General features: G+C 40.4%; 1 protein-coding gene and 1 pseudogene across 1 annotated transcript in view; one reads left to right on the plus strand and one right to left on the minus strand.

The window, feature by feature from the left end:
• Positions 1–14,944, plus strand: part of DMD (dystrophin) — a 1,667,815-nt gene that overhangs the window by 1,218,862 nt on the left and 434,009 nt on the right. The gene's annotated exons all lie outside the window — the stretch shown is intronic.
• LOC103668246 lies at positions 3,109–13,133 on the minus strand (annotated as a pseudogene).

The raw sequence follows: 14,944 nt of genomic DNA on the forward strand, positions 1-14,944 counted from the left end.
AAGTTGTTTTACATCTACTTTCTCCAAAACAAGAGGGAGAGAGAGGTCTTTCAGGCAAAGGGCTAGAGATTATACATCTTCTTTGTTCTTTCCACAGTGCTCTGTATCCGTGTTTCTCTTAGCATATATAAGAATCACCTAGAGAGCTTGCTAACATGGGGATTACTCGGTCCCATCTGCAGAGATGGTGATCATTTGGTCCCTGGCGGTGACTCTCCTGCTGATCCGTGCAGCACACTTTGAGTAGGACCGTTCTAGGCTGTTAGATGTATGGACACACGCTCAGTGGAGGGATGTGTGCTGACCCACTTGCGAAGTAATAAACATTTTTACTGAGTCATAGATCTTTGAAACTTGTAAGGACCTTTGGTATCATCTAGTCTACTGATGGCAGATATCTGATCCATACCCTGTAGTGCTTATCCCCAGTTAGCCCATGGCCTCAGAGTCCTCGGGCTCTCATAGTCACCACTCCAGGTGAAACCCCTCTCTTCTTGACCTAGTCCCATCCTAACCATTAAAGACGAAAAAACCAAAGGTTTCAGAGAGTCTGAGTCTCTTGACAAAGATCCTACAACTCAGGTCTTCTCAATTCTTGTTCAGCTTTTAGCATCAGGATGGAAATTTCTAAAGATAAGAGTCTCATGCTCTACTGACTGAGCTAGCCAGGCACCTAGAAATTTCCAAAGATAGACTGAAGTGGCTTCTATCAAATTTGAATGTTCATAATATGCAGTACAGAGAATTTCATTCCAACAAAATGAACTTTCCATATGCCTTATTCATCATTCCTTGAAATTTTTTCCGAGTAGGTAGGTCTATACCAGTAAAAGCTAAATTACATCCAAGCCTTCTTCATATAAATCTAGAGTAGCTTACTAAAATACATCGCAAAGTTTTTGTTGTTTCTTAGGTGGTTATAATTATGTATGCTTCATTTTAGTAATGCATCTTTTCTACTTCATCAGTATTATGTTATGTTAGCAGTAAGTACAAAATAATTGAGAACAAACTATGACAAATTGAACTAAGCAAAACAAGAAGAAGAAGAAAGCAAATACACTTGTGATCTGAGTTTTTTCCAGTCCTTGAAACTTTGAGAATATCTGTCTTTATTAACTTTTGCTTTTTGCTGATGGTTCCTCTCATTTTATTATAGCTCATAGCATTGTAAATTAATTTAACATGAAAGATAAAAATGTTGCTCTTGAAATGTTTCTCATTAAATTATGGAAACATATTATAATAAATAAAGGAAAGGAATACCTCTAGTACCAGCTTCTGTTTGCTCAATTATTGCAGTTCCAAAAGTGAATTATTACACAGTTAACTCAGAGGCAATATTATTGCCATTATGTTATAAAATAGATGAGTTGCAATCTTCAAAAAAAAAGGTACAGCATAGGTCCTTTGAAAGTGAAATACCTTTTTTTTCTTGTGCTTCATTTAAATGCATACTGACCCCAGTTTTTTGGAGTTCTGGCTAATGATGGGCCCAAGTTTCTATTAAGAACTGTAAAGTAAATTTCAGCCAATTACCTCATTCAGGAGAGTCATTAAATGGAGGTACCTCTGAAATTTTGGGAGGCATGTACTGCCAATTAGCTGAAATACAACTCAATGTCCTCTCGATGGTTACAATCTTTCTAGTGTACTTTTTAATTGATGACAACCTCTGCAGAGAAGGTGAGAAATTACTACTTAGTGGTACTTGTTAGGACGGGATCACACATGAGGAAGACGTCTTGTTCATCTGTATCCCTCACAGAGAATGGTACTTAAATCATCCAAAGCATGCAGGGAGGAAAGAGTAAATAAACATTATTTACATGAGCCAGAGCAATTGCTCGAAAGTAAACAAAAAAAAAAAAAGAAGAAGAAGAAGAAGAAGAAGAAGAAGAAGAAGAAGAAAAGAAAGAAAAAGAAAAAGAAAAAAAAATGGGAGCAACTTGAGGCCCTTCAACTAGATAGGCTTTTTTTTTCCCCATATGGAATTCAATGCATTCATGTTTTAAAATCCTACAGAAAAAGCTTATATGAGCATACATCTAAATATTCTAGGTGAGCTTTTAACAAGACAAATATTTGAATAATTTATCTCCCCTAATACGTAAACCATGAAAGGACACAATCACCTACATATGCAAGGCTCTAGAGAATGCCCTGGAGAATACGGCAATTGATCCAACCCAGATCCTACCTTGGGGATTATTTATATGATACGGTACAAATAAATAATTCCAGTGCAATGGGGAAATGACACATCCCACCAAAGAAGAGCTGATGAGAGTATTGTAAAAATTTGTAGTTTGGAGAATGTATCAGAAATCCATTGGAAGATTTTCAGATTACATAAAATGCCCAGTTAATAAACTGTGAAAACTATCATAGGATTTAAAGGAATGATCCATTTTCAAAATCTTTTTTATTCTATCTTATAAAACACATTAAGTATCCAAACAGTAGTTTCCAATGATTCAGAAACAGTTACAGGCTATTGCCTCATATCAGAATAATTTACATATGTAGTCATGAAACCTGTATTATAGACACACAGAAGACTTGATGGTCTTCTGAGTCAGAAGTCAAAAGGGCCGTCTCCAAACTGTTGAAGCTGCGTCAAAGGACTCTTAAAAGGAGGGGCACTTTCACCCTCCAGGAGACATCTGGCAATGTCTGGAAGTGCTTTTATTTTTTTTTTAAGATTTTACTTGTCTATTTGAGAGAGTGAGAGAGCAGGAGCAGAGGAGCAGAGGGAGAGGGAAAGGGAGAAGGAGACTCACCACTGAGCGCAGAGCCCTACAAGGGACTCGCTGAGATGGCGACCTGACCTGAGCCAAAGTCAGAGGCTTAACCAACTGAGCCACCCACGTGCCCTGGAAGCACTTTTAATTGTCACAGTTGAAGTATAGCAGGTAGGGGCCAGGTATGTTGCCAGATAGCCTACAGTGCACAGGATAGCCCTCCACAGCAAAGAATCACCCAATCCAAAATGTCATTAATACTGCAGTTGGAAAACACCTGGCCTAATGTAGTGTTTACTCAGCTTTTCTGAACTTCTGCCCCCTTCCATAGTAATCACAAATGCCCAAGAAATTAAAAAATCATTTAGTCATTTTTGCATGCTGTAAGATAACAAAGTGATTTTAATTAGTATAATTTTTATATGATAAAACATTGATAACATAAATATTGTTTAATTATTCAGACCATCATAGCTTATATTAGCGTATTATTTAAGATTTCATAACATTCATTTACTGAACTTTATAAGAGTATTCATTATATAAAGACAAATGTTTTCCTTTTTTCATTTTAACAATGATTCTTTAATAGGAAAATGTATAAATTAATAATATATTTTAAATTACATGCTGGGTTTGGTGACAAAATATACACGAAAATGTAGACTGAAATTTAACTGTTATATAAGGTCAGAGAAAGTACTTCTACTTTTATGACTGGATATTTGGAGTTCTTACCTCCACCCCACCCCCCTAAAATTTAGCTAATTCGATTTTTGTTTGTTTCTAAACCATGAGCTAACAGAGGCTCAAGTTGACATTTTCAAGCATATCTTGGAAAAATACATTTTGAGCAACAGTTGAGCACCATTTCATTCTGAGATTTTTTTTTTTACAAAACCAGAATATTTATATTACAAAAAAAAAGAGTTAAAATGCACAAGATACATCATTCGCGCACAGCTAGTGCTGTTGGCATCCTGGAGAAAGTGGGGCCCAACGTGCACTTATCCAAGGGAGCAAATCAATAAAAATCTATCTGCCCAGAGTGGGGTGGGAATAAGCTTGGGAGCAGCAGGTCTGTAGCTCTTCCCCCAACAATCCCTGCGACTGCTGTCACAACCCATTGCTCGGGACAGTTCTCAGCACCCTATCCCAAGAGTGGGTAATGAGACAAGATGTGGAAAAACCCTGACTTGCCCCTTAGAGACTCCCTCCCCCAGAATGTAGTGGTTTGTGGGTGGGGCCCATCAATCTGGTCTCAGGCTTAGTCTTTACATTCTGGCACGGGAACAATTATTATTACATATCCTTCCTTGAAAAGAAAACAACTTTCCTATCCAGGCCACTTTGAAAAGCGGAGTGCTGGGGGCAGAGATTCAGATGAAGCACAGCAGGGAGGGATTGTTCCCAGAACCCCTGTGAGTAATTTGGATAGAGCATGGTTGGAGTTCATTGGCCTCACCCCCTCCCCCCTCCCCTGCCGAGAGGGAAAAGGGGGTGATGCTGCGGACCCTGGCCTGGGATACAGGGCAGAGCCAGCTGCCCCCTACCCATCCTCTCCCCACTTTCCCCACTGCTCTGGCAGAAGTGACCCTTCTTGGGCTGGGGTGCCAGCTTGGCTTCCGTGGCGTGGTGGTCTCGATCTCCATGGTTGTAGCTCCTGTCCCCCTTTGACTGCGCTTCTGCCTGTCCTTCCCATTGAGCCCTCTCTCACCACCAGTACAGAACACCCCAGCTGGGCTGGTGACCCAGATAGATTCTAGCCCCTTAGCCGACTTCTTAGAAGTGAACTCCACTGCCTCACCCTCTTTCAGGCTCTGGAAGCCCTGCAGGTGCAGCTTGCTCTGGTGCACAAGACCTCCGGGGGGCGGGGCAAGCGTGACCCCAGCGCAGGCGGTCACGGACAGGAAGCTGAAGCCCATGTGCGTTTTGAAGCACTTACAGATGCCAGCCCCACGCAGCAGCTGCAGCTCCCCTGCCGCCAGGACTGCGGCGTCCCCGTGCCTCCTCTGGTTCCTTGGCGCAGCCACCTGCAAACTGCTGCTTTGACACAGAGCCCGTGGTCTTTGGCTGAGCCCGTGGCCCCGGGCCCCAGGTCTGGTGACTGCTAGCCCCAGAGAAGTCCAGAGGCAAAAGGGTGGCTCGGAGAAGAGGCTGCTCCCTCTTCCCCAGCACCCCTTCTGAGATTTTTATTTACCTGATGGGTTGCGGTGGCTGGGCATCAGAATTCTTAAAAGCTGCTCGGGTAACTCTAACGTGCAGCCAATTTCGAGAACCTCTGCATGTGTGTCGTGTTCCACTCGGAGGACTGTAGATAGAGGGTTCACATTCCTGTCCAGCTGTTTACCAGCGATCTTTCTGACCCTGGACAAATGACTTAGACCATACGCCACAATTTCGTCATCTGTAAAAGGGGGCAGTAAAAATTTCTTTTGGATCATGTATATATGTCATTTACAAATCAGTTCCCTCTGAAGATCATCTTGAGGAAAATGTGCAGAATTATTACTATTTATAGTTTTTTCAGGAACTTTTTGTATTTCGATGTCAGTGTTACTGACGGCTCCTGTTGTTACCCAATGATCCAAATATGGATATAGGTTATAAGGATTAAAAACAATTTAAGACAATTACAACAGTCAAAATTCGTGGTAGCTAACAGTGTTGAGTAATTAAAGCAACTGAGGAACTGAGTCATGTGCACACCTCTTTGATCCTTCCCGCCATGTATTTGGCATTGTCATTTCATTACATATAATTAAATTACATGTACATGCACACACACACAGTTTTTCCAGAATACCTTCACTAATATGAACACCAAGAACATTTTTTGTGAACCCCTGGGAAATTTCATGAAAATCAGTTTGGAAAGATTCTGCTCAAAACCGTTAGAGATGTAATCACAGATAGATTTAGCCAGCAAATAGTGATGAGGAGAATATAATAAAACTCCAGCTGGACATGTACAAATGAGTCTAAACCATTATAATTACACAATCAGAGCCAAAAAAAAAGAGCTTTGGGCAATCCTTTCAAGAAACTCAATCAAAATGATTGCATTTATAAGGCAAATATTTATTTTGGTGGTTAGAAGATCTCTTATGAATCCATCACCTCTTTGTGTGTGTGGTATTTTTCAAAGTGAATCTTTACTTATAAATTATATCTAAAAATTGCTCTATTATTATATTATAGAGAAATGGCAGTCACCAAATTCTTCATTGGGATACTTCTAAGATCCATTTATTCATTTTTAAACTAGACTTATTGTCAAATGCACCGTCCCTAATGTTTGGCAGTATTAATACCACTTCACTGAGTAACCTGGAATGGACAGTACACAGTAGGTGTCTACTGTATGCCAGGTAAAGGACTAGTCATTGAGAATTCAGAGATGAATAAGACTTGGGTTGACGTCAGTCGTCTTGTCAGGAAATTCACATGCGAGTTGGGGAAGGAGAAGGGAAATGGAGTAAGAGAAGTATCTCCAAAGCATATGCTTTAGCAGAATATGAAGTGGATAACTGCCCAGTGGGATCCAGTAAGGCTTCTTAGAGGAGGGGACATCTGAGTCGAGTTTTAAAGTCGAGTGGAAATTCACTCATTGAGATAAACTCAAGAGGAATTACTTTAGTAGAACTTGCTATATAGGCCCAGAAATAAATGGTGTGCAAAATCAGTACCATCTGTGAATTTATTCAATCTACTTTGCTCTCACCTTCAGAAAAATAAAATTCAGAAATATAATAAGAAATTTGAATCTATTTTGCTATCTCTTAAAATGAGTTAATTTGAGGAGAAAATTGAATATAATAGAAGAGAATCTCCCCTCAGGGAAAATACTGTTTATTGTTTGCTTGCATCTAATTATTTTCTGTCAAAAATATATTATGTATAAACTTGATGATTAAAAAAATCAGATTTCTATATTGGTGATGCCATTTATTTTATAGTATATTAATCACAAAATGCTTATCTTGGTGACTTTCACAAACTTAAATGAATAAAGTACAAAAATAATTTCTATCACATTACACTGTCATAGATTTATTAAACTAACCCAAAATAGTACTCAGGGAAATAGAGACCCTTGATTCCAAACACCTCCACCACAGGCTTTGTCTCTGATTATCATCAAGTCAGAGAAAATTATCTAATCAATTGTTGACTTACAAAATGAAAACTAGACTATCCAGGGCACATCCTTGTTCTCTTCATTTTTGTAGAGAAGTTCTGGCCAGTAGAAATGTAATGTGACTTAAAATCTTCTAGGAGCTATACTAAGAAAAGTAAACATGAAGAGGTGAACTTAATTGTAATAATGTTTTATGTAATCTATACCTACAAGATTATCATTTTAACATGTGATCATTGTAAAAGTTATTAATGAAATATATTTTTCCAATATGTCTTACTCTTACCACACATCTCCGTTCAGACCAGGCATGTTTCAAGTGCTCAATAGCCGTATGTGGCCAGTGATTACCATATTAGAAAGAACAGTTCTAGAGATTTTCATTAATCCAAAAGGAAAAGGACTTCCAGACGTTCACTGATAAGTCATTCTTCACTGCTAGACATGGGAGCATTTCCAAATGTAGTTTACAGATTTTAGATATTCTATCTTACCATCTCTGAGGGCTTCAGTTTTAATGCCATACTATTCTTAAAGGATGTCAGACATTGTTTGTTATGGAATACTCTGGAAGAGCAATGAGAAGTCTGTGGTGCACATAATGCAAAGTGCAGGTCACTTTCCAAGCCTGTTGTAGAAGCGCAAAGACCATAGTCATTCATCACTCGTGAGAATACTGTCTCGAGTGTGTCTTTGTTTGGGTATCGGCAATATTGCGAGAACTTCATGATAAGAAAACAGTCTTTAAGAACAAGATTAAGAACAAGATACCAGACTAAAATTGATAACTGAAATGAAAACCTTTTTTTAAATGGCAACCTGGTTTAGTCTATCCATGGGGGTGCTTGAGGGAAACGCTAGGCAGAAAATATATGTCACATCAGTTAGGTTACTGAAAGTTAATTGACTCTTAGTGACTTACCCAGAAATGCCCTTGTGGCTAGAGTCCTTCTTGATTTTCAGGTAAACCTATCTATCTAACTTTGCAAGGCCACTGGGACCTTTTTTGCACTGGAAGACTCATTTGCAGCCATTCAAAGTAAAATTGAAGTATCAACTCTTTGGAAAATAGCTACTAATGAGCAATCAGAAACCTGACCTCGGAATGACTTGTGAATTGTGAATCAGCAAAATAAACTCGATTGTTCATTTGCTAAGTATGTATCAATTATCAGGTGCCTTCCAATTTATAAGTAATTTTTTTCCCAAAAGTTAGTTTATAATTCAGATGTTTGGGATTTGGAATAAATTTACCATGGGGGAAATATTATAAATTATAATTAATTTCCTAAGCTATCTAATTTAATTTTTAATATGCCTGCATGCATTACTTGTCATTTATAATAATTCTTTCCCCAAGTGTTCACTTCCCACTAGAGTAATGAAAGTGGAATATTATACATGGTACATGGTTGGATACTTTTACAAATTTTAATAATTAAGTATTTATTTAATGTATTTTAGCAAAATGTAGCTAGTACCATAAAGAGTTGATTTTAAGATATCATTGCTCAGAGTGAGACAACAAAATTGGATCAATACAAGTCTACTTAGAGAAAAACATCAGGTAAATAAGTGGATAAACATGCCTTTCATGCTAAAGGTAATTTGTGAAACTGATTACAGTTGGCTTGGGGAAAATGCCTTCAGACTTTCAGTTAAGAATGCCAGGAACTGGGGCGCCTGGGTGGCACAGCGGTTAAGCGACTGCCTTCGGCTCAGGGCGTGATCCCGGCTTTATGGGATCGAGCCCCACATGAGGCTCCTCCGCTGGGAGCCTGCTTCTTCCTCTCCCACTCCCCCTGCTTGTGTTCCCTCTCTCGCTGGCTGTCTCTCTCTCTGTCAAATAAATAAATAAAATCTTTAAAAAAAAAAAAAAAGAATGCCAGGAACTTATTTCCATCCGTCATGCCTCTTCTCATCTGCAGTTCCTTCCTCCTCTAACTCCTACCCACTTTCCTTTTCTGATTTTAACAAGGATAGCATCTCCAGAAAGGATGGAAGATGGCAGGAAGTGGGATGAGATGGGACCGGAAATGGTAAAATAGCTCAGCCTTGAGGGATTAGGGAAGTCTTCCCCTGATATCGAAAAGATGAGTTTAAGGGCACCTGGGTGGCTCTGTCGGTTAAGTGTCTGCCTTCGGCTCAGGTCCTGATCTTGGGGTCCTGGGATCAAACCCTGAATCAGGCTCCCTGCTCGGTGGGGAGTCTCGGTCTCCCTCTCCCTCTGCTCCTCTCTCCCACCCTCCCCACTCGTGCCCTCTGCTCTCTCTCTCTCAAATAAATAAATAAAATCTTTAAAAAAGGATGAGTTTCTCAGGTTGGGAGGAAGGAGTTATAAGGAGCGTGCTAAGTTGGGCAGCATGCCGGGCACACTCTGAAGTCATAGGAAAGTGACTTTGAGACGATTGCTCCTTGATAAAACTGGAGTTCAGATGGGGAGAGATGAAGCTGGAAAGTGAGCCAGTGTCAGGAAGGGTTTTTTAGTTTTTCCTTGGGTAGCAGTGGTCAGCCACTTAAGCTAGTTTGTTTGTTTGTTAAGCAGAGGAGTAGCTTCATATAAAAGGAAAATTGGATTGAAGTGGGAGGGGCAAGAACTCTGAAACAAAAGTATCCTTCACAAGAGTATTGCTGAAAGCTAGATGGGACGCAGTGATACAAGTGCTACAGAAATGTGAATTGGTTCCAAGATTTGGTTGTTTTTGTTGTTGTTGTTGTTGTTGTTTGAAGCTAGACTTTGCCATGTTATGTAATGGATTAATGTGAAGGGTTAAGGGGAAGGAAGAAGCCAAGGTTTCTGGTTGAACAGCCGGAGGCATTCACTGTAGTGGGTAACCCAAGGTTTAGAGTACGTTAGGAGGGGCAGAGTGTTTTAGTTGTACCCGGGATTTAATTTATAGAGGTGACCGAGTGATGGCATAGACAAGTCATTGCCATGAAAGAAGGTTTATTACTCACAGTTCCCAGGAGCAGGGGACAGGCAACACTTTACAGGGCTCTAAGGGAAAGTACTGGGATCATTCAGGAGGCAGAAGGAGCAAAAGAGAAAGCATCATTTCTCCTTTATTGTGGTTTCCCTGGGAAGGAATGGATGGGGCAGGTAGATAAGTTTGGGCAAGTTTAGAATTGGATAGTTTGAATGATTTCAGCAGACTCTGGGCTATAGGTTGTGTCATTGTCCTTCAATACCTGGCCCTGGAAGCACTGGGTTGGCCTGTGAGAGTTAAACAAAGAAGGTGGTTAGATATATGGGCTTTGGATTGGTTGGTTTGCAAATGAAAGGCACGTTCACAAGGGACTCATTTGCTATCTCTTGGAATCAGTTCCTCTTGGGAGGGGAGGGGTGGTCTCTCCCTGGCCCGTAAGACCCCCAGGATGTCAAAGCATGACAAAATAGAGAAAATAAAAAGCATGATTAATATCCAGGGTAGGTATTGTATATGTCTTAGGACAGTGGCTCTCAACATTAGCTCCGTTGGAATCACTTGGGGGGCTTGTTAACATGGAGATGACAGGACCTCCCCCCTTGAGTTCCTGATTCTAGAGGTCTGGGGCAGGCACAGAGAATTTGCAGTTTTAAAAAGTTCTCCTGTGCTGCTGCTGTTGCTGGTAAGGGACCAACTTTAAGAACACTGATTTAGGGGGCACCTGGGTAGCTCAGTCGGGTTAAGCATCCGACTCTTGATTTCAGCTCAGGTTATGATCTCTGGGACATGGGATTGTGGAATCAGATCCAGCCCTGCATTGGGCTCTGCACTGGGCATGGAGCCTGCTTGAGATTCTCTTTCTCCCTCTTCCTCCTCCCCCCACCCCCACTCACTCTCACTGTCTCTCTCTCTCAAAAAAAAAAAACAAAACAAAACACTGATTTAGGATGTGTACAGTTTGGTGAATTTCCAAAAGGAGGATAAATTCAGGGAATGTTCCTGGGAAATTGGCTATGTGGCTTGGAACTTCAGCATAGACTATTAGGCTAGAAATAAAGATTTGGGAGATCATCTGTATCAAAACAATAATTGAAATTTTGGGAATAGCTGTGGGGCAGGGCTGTGTCTATGTACAAAGAAAAGTAAAAAAGCCTAAAGCCCAAGCTTCACTGACCCTTTCGAATAGAGGAGGGAGATGAACCCACAAAGGAGTCCCAGGAGCTGAGGAGGCCAAGGAGAGAAGACATTCACAGCCAACGTGAGACATTCTTCCGAATGATTGGACTGGCTTTGCCAGCATGCATTAACTCCTCCATAATTAATTATAGTAATAAATACATGCTTCAATAAACAACAAAAGTAATGCAACTGATTTTTTAAATAAAAAGTCTTGTGTGTCAATTAGAATTCTAAATAGTTGGCTTAGGAGGCTGTGGAATTATTTCTGGGATGTTGTTACCATTCCAGCCATCTTGGTACTCCTTTTTCAGGGGCTTTTCAGTGCCGTGCTTTATTCTTTTTTAATGCTTTCAGTGCTAGCAAATTTCCTATTTTGAGGATGAATTTGATTTTTTGCATCAGTCTTAAAAGCCTCTTATGGTGGGACGCCAGTCTGGCTCAGTCAGTAGAGCATGCAATTCTTGATCTCAGGGTTGCAAGTTCAAGCCCCATGTTGAGTGTCAAGATGACTTAAAAATAAAAATCTTTTTAAAACAAGATTTAAATTTAAACCTTTTTTGGTTTATAAAATAAATAAATGACAGACCTAGATGCAATCAATTCTTTAAAAAATTAGATACCTACTAGAATTTCTTATGTTGTTGAAAACTCTGTAAAGGCACTTTCAAAGGTGGAGTTTAGTTCTTAAACTGTAACATTACTCACTACACTGAAGGACAGCATTCCTTTGAATGAATACATTCTTGGTCAATTTGTTTTCAGTGTCTCTTCACCTGCTAGTCCTCTCAGATAGATGTGTATACAGATCTCAGAATGCCTCTGAGAGGTGTCTTCACTCAAACTTTCTCGATTCTGAGATTCCTGGTACATGGGCACTCTGTGGTGACAACCTAGTCAGCCTATCTCTGGAGCAGCTCTGAATCCTATCTAGAAGATTCCTCCCCCCCCCAACTCCTCTGCTATCAAGAAGGCAGACAAGAATCATCAGGGGAAGATTTTCAGAGGGGAACATTTTCATCTAAGACATTTTCTCTCAAGTCAGAAATGAGTTACTAAATGCAAGGTGTTCCCTTCTCATTACAAGAAGCCTTTCATATTAATAGAAGTGCGTTTGGCAGTTGTGTCAGAGATAAACCACCGCCACCAGCTAGCACATAGAAAGAAGAGTTCTGAGAGTTGGCACATACATAGCTTCTCAAAATATACTTTTTTGGCCATGATGTGCTATTTCAGGTTCCCTTCATTTTCAATCGTGTTTTTACTTTATGTCCTGCTGTATATGTATTTTATCTAATCCGTGTCCTGAGATTTCTCTGGCTCTTGAATTTGACCTTTTCTGATGCCCAGCATACCTGATTTTGTTTATTCTCCAAGCGTAGTTGTGTTCTAGATATAATCAGTTATAGGCCATGAATTCGTTATTTTAAGTGAAACTTGAACATACATCACAACTACTTGAGGACTCATTAAATCACAGATTGAAGGGTCCCAGCACGAGAGTTTCAGATTCAGTTAGGGCTGGGGTAGGGACTGATCATTCGTATTTTTATCACATTCCCGGGGAATGCTGTTGTTGCTGGTCAAGGACCACACTCAGTGAACCACTAATTAAAATATTATTTAAAAAATTTAGTCCAGCAAATTCTTGTACATAATGGGGCCTAAAGAGTTATTTTGGGTTAATTTGGTCAGTAGTTTTTCGTAGGCTAAATTAGCAGCAGCAAAACACAGGTTCAGTTTATGTTCGTGGCAGTCATAAGGGATACTTTGGAAAAAAGGCAAGATTGGCTTTGGAGGTAGGGATGAGTAGGGAGGAAGAAATTTTTTAAAAAGGCTAAATATTAAGTTGTTGTTTGTGTGAAGAATGAGAGAAATGGAGTCATTAGAAATTTCTTAGACTGGCTCAACAAGGCAGGTCTACCACAGTCACAAAGGAAAGACATACAAATTCCTAACGTGGAGTGATTTCCGCAGAACGCACACAGGAGACCAGGGATTCATGGCCTCCCCTTCAGACACAGTCTCCTCTTCACTCCTGCTACTTCTGTGTGAGGTCTGCACTCTTCCCTGTCCTTCGCGAGGTTCCCGCCCTCTAGAGTTGACATTCTCATTGGGAAGGCAGCCGATTACTTTGTGATTCATGCTCATTTTTTTTTTACAAAATCCCTCTGGCTGCTGTGGGAGTAGTAGGATATAGAAAGGATGGGAGTATAACTCTGTTCTAAATGCCATCTCCTCTGAGCTTTGTCCCTTCAGAATTCCCTTACACCCTAACTTTGAAGTCACCTTCCTGCTGATTCTTTGTTGTCAGTTTACCCTTTATTGCCCTTCCTCTTAGTTAACATACACACTTCTCAACCTCAACACCACCCAGCTCCCACCCCCTTCCAGTGTCACCTCTCCTCCTTCCATTTTGTGGCTGATGTTTGTGAAACAGTGGCATGGCTGGCTAAGTCCCCTTCTTTACCCATAATTCCCTTTCAACCCATGTTACCTGGTTATCACTCCTACCTGCCAGGCAACCTGCTCTCACTAAGAAAATCACTGTCCTCCCCCTTGCCAAATCGCCTGACTCAACTTCTCTGTGTAATTCTTTCCTTCTTGGGTTCCTTGACATCCTCTTACCCAGGTTTTCAAATCTGACCTATCTGCCTCTTTTGCAGTCTCTCTCACAGATGATTCATGCTCTGCCTCTTCTGTAGGTGTGGATGCTCCCCAGACCCCATCCTCAGCCCCTCTTTGCTTTCTATCTCCCACTCTCTTCAGGATCACATCTTCATTGGAAGTGCCATTTAGTACCTAGAAGCAGATGAGTCCCAAATCATTATCTGCTTCCTGCATCTCTCTCGGGGGCCATTCCATATTTATGTCTGCAACTCCCCAACGAACCTCTCTGTTCAGGGCACAGGACTGATACCCACTGATAAGCACAGGTAGGATATACCGGCTAGTGTTTGTTCTGGTTGGTCAGGGTTTGCTATAGCAGACATTAAATATTTTGAGACTTATTCCTGTCCACAGTCATTTCAAAATTAGCATGTCCCAAACTGAAATTCCTAGCAGATGTGGACATTCACTTCTATTCCCTGTTTCAGAAAATGACACCATCATTCACCAATTTTCTAAGCCAGAAGCCTCTGGGTCCAGCCTGATCTCTTTTGTATACACTTATACTTGGGCATGAGATATTGCTGATTCTATGTCCTAAAGTCTCTCTTGATACACTTTTCTCTGGGAATATCCCTTATTTTGGGATTTTATCACTGTGGAATCAAACACTGTGGATTCAAATCTTGTAGCCTTCAGCAAATTTCTTAATTTCTTCTAGTCTCGCTTTCCTCCTAAAATTTCTGTGTTGGCTAGCCGAAAGGAGTAAATGAGATTATTCACTTGTCTATTTTTGCTTTTGTTGCCTGTGCTTTTGGTGTCATATCCATGAAATCAGTGCCAAGCACCAACATCGTGAAGCTTTTCCCCTGTTTCCTTCTAGGAGTTTTATAGTTTCAAATCTTAAATTTAAATTGTTAATCATTTTGAGTTGATTTTTAAAAAAATTTTAGAGAGAGAGCTGGAGCAGAGGGAGAGAGAGAAAATCTTGAGCAGACTCCCCACTGAGCACAGAGTGTGACATGGGGCTCAATTCCAGGACCCTGAAATCAGGACCTGAGCTGAAAGCAAGAGTCAAACACTTAACCAACTAAGCCACCCAGATGCCCCCATCTTGAGTCAATGTTTGTGTATAGTGTTAGATAAGGATCCAGTTTCATTCTTTTGCATGTGGATATCCAGTTTTCCTAGGACCATTTATTGAAGTCACCATCCTTTCCCCATTGTAGATGCTGGGTACTCTTGCGGTAGATCAGTATGGATTTATTTCTGGGCTCTTTCTTCTATTCCATTGGTTTATATATATTTATGCTAGTACCATACCATGTTTTAATTACTGTAGCTTT

The sequence above is a fragment of the Ursus maritimus genome (assembly GCF_017311325.1).
Source record: "Ursus maritimus isolate PB19 chromosome X unlocalized genomic scaffold, ASM1731132v1 scaffold_X1, whole genome shotgun sequence".
NCBI lineage: Eukaryota > Metazoa > Chordata > Mammalia > Carnivora > Ursidae > Ursus > Ursus maritimus.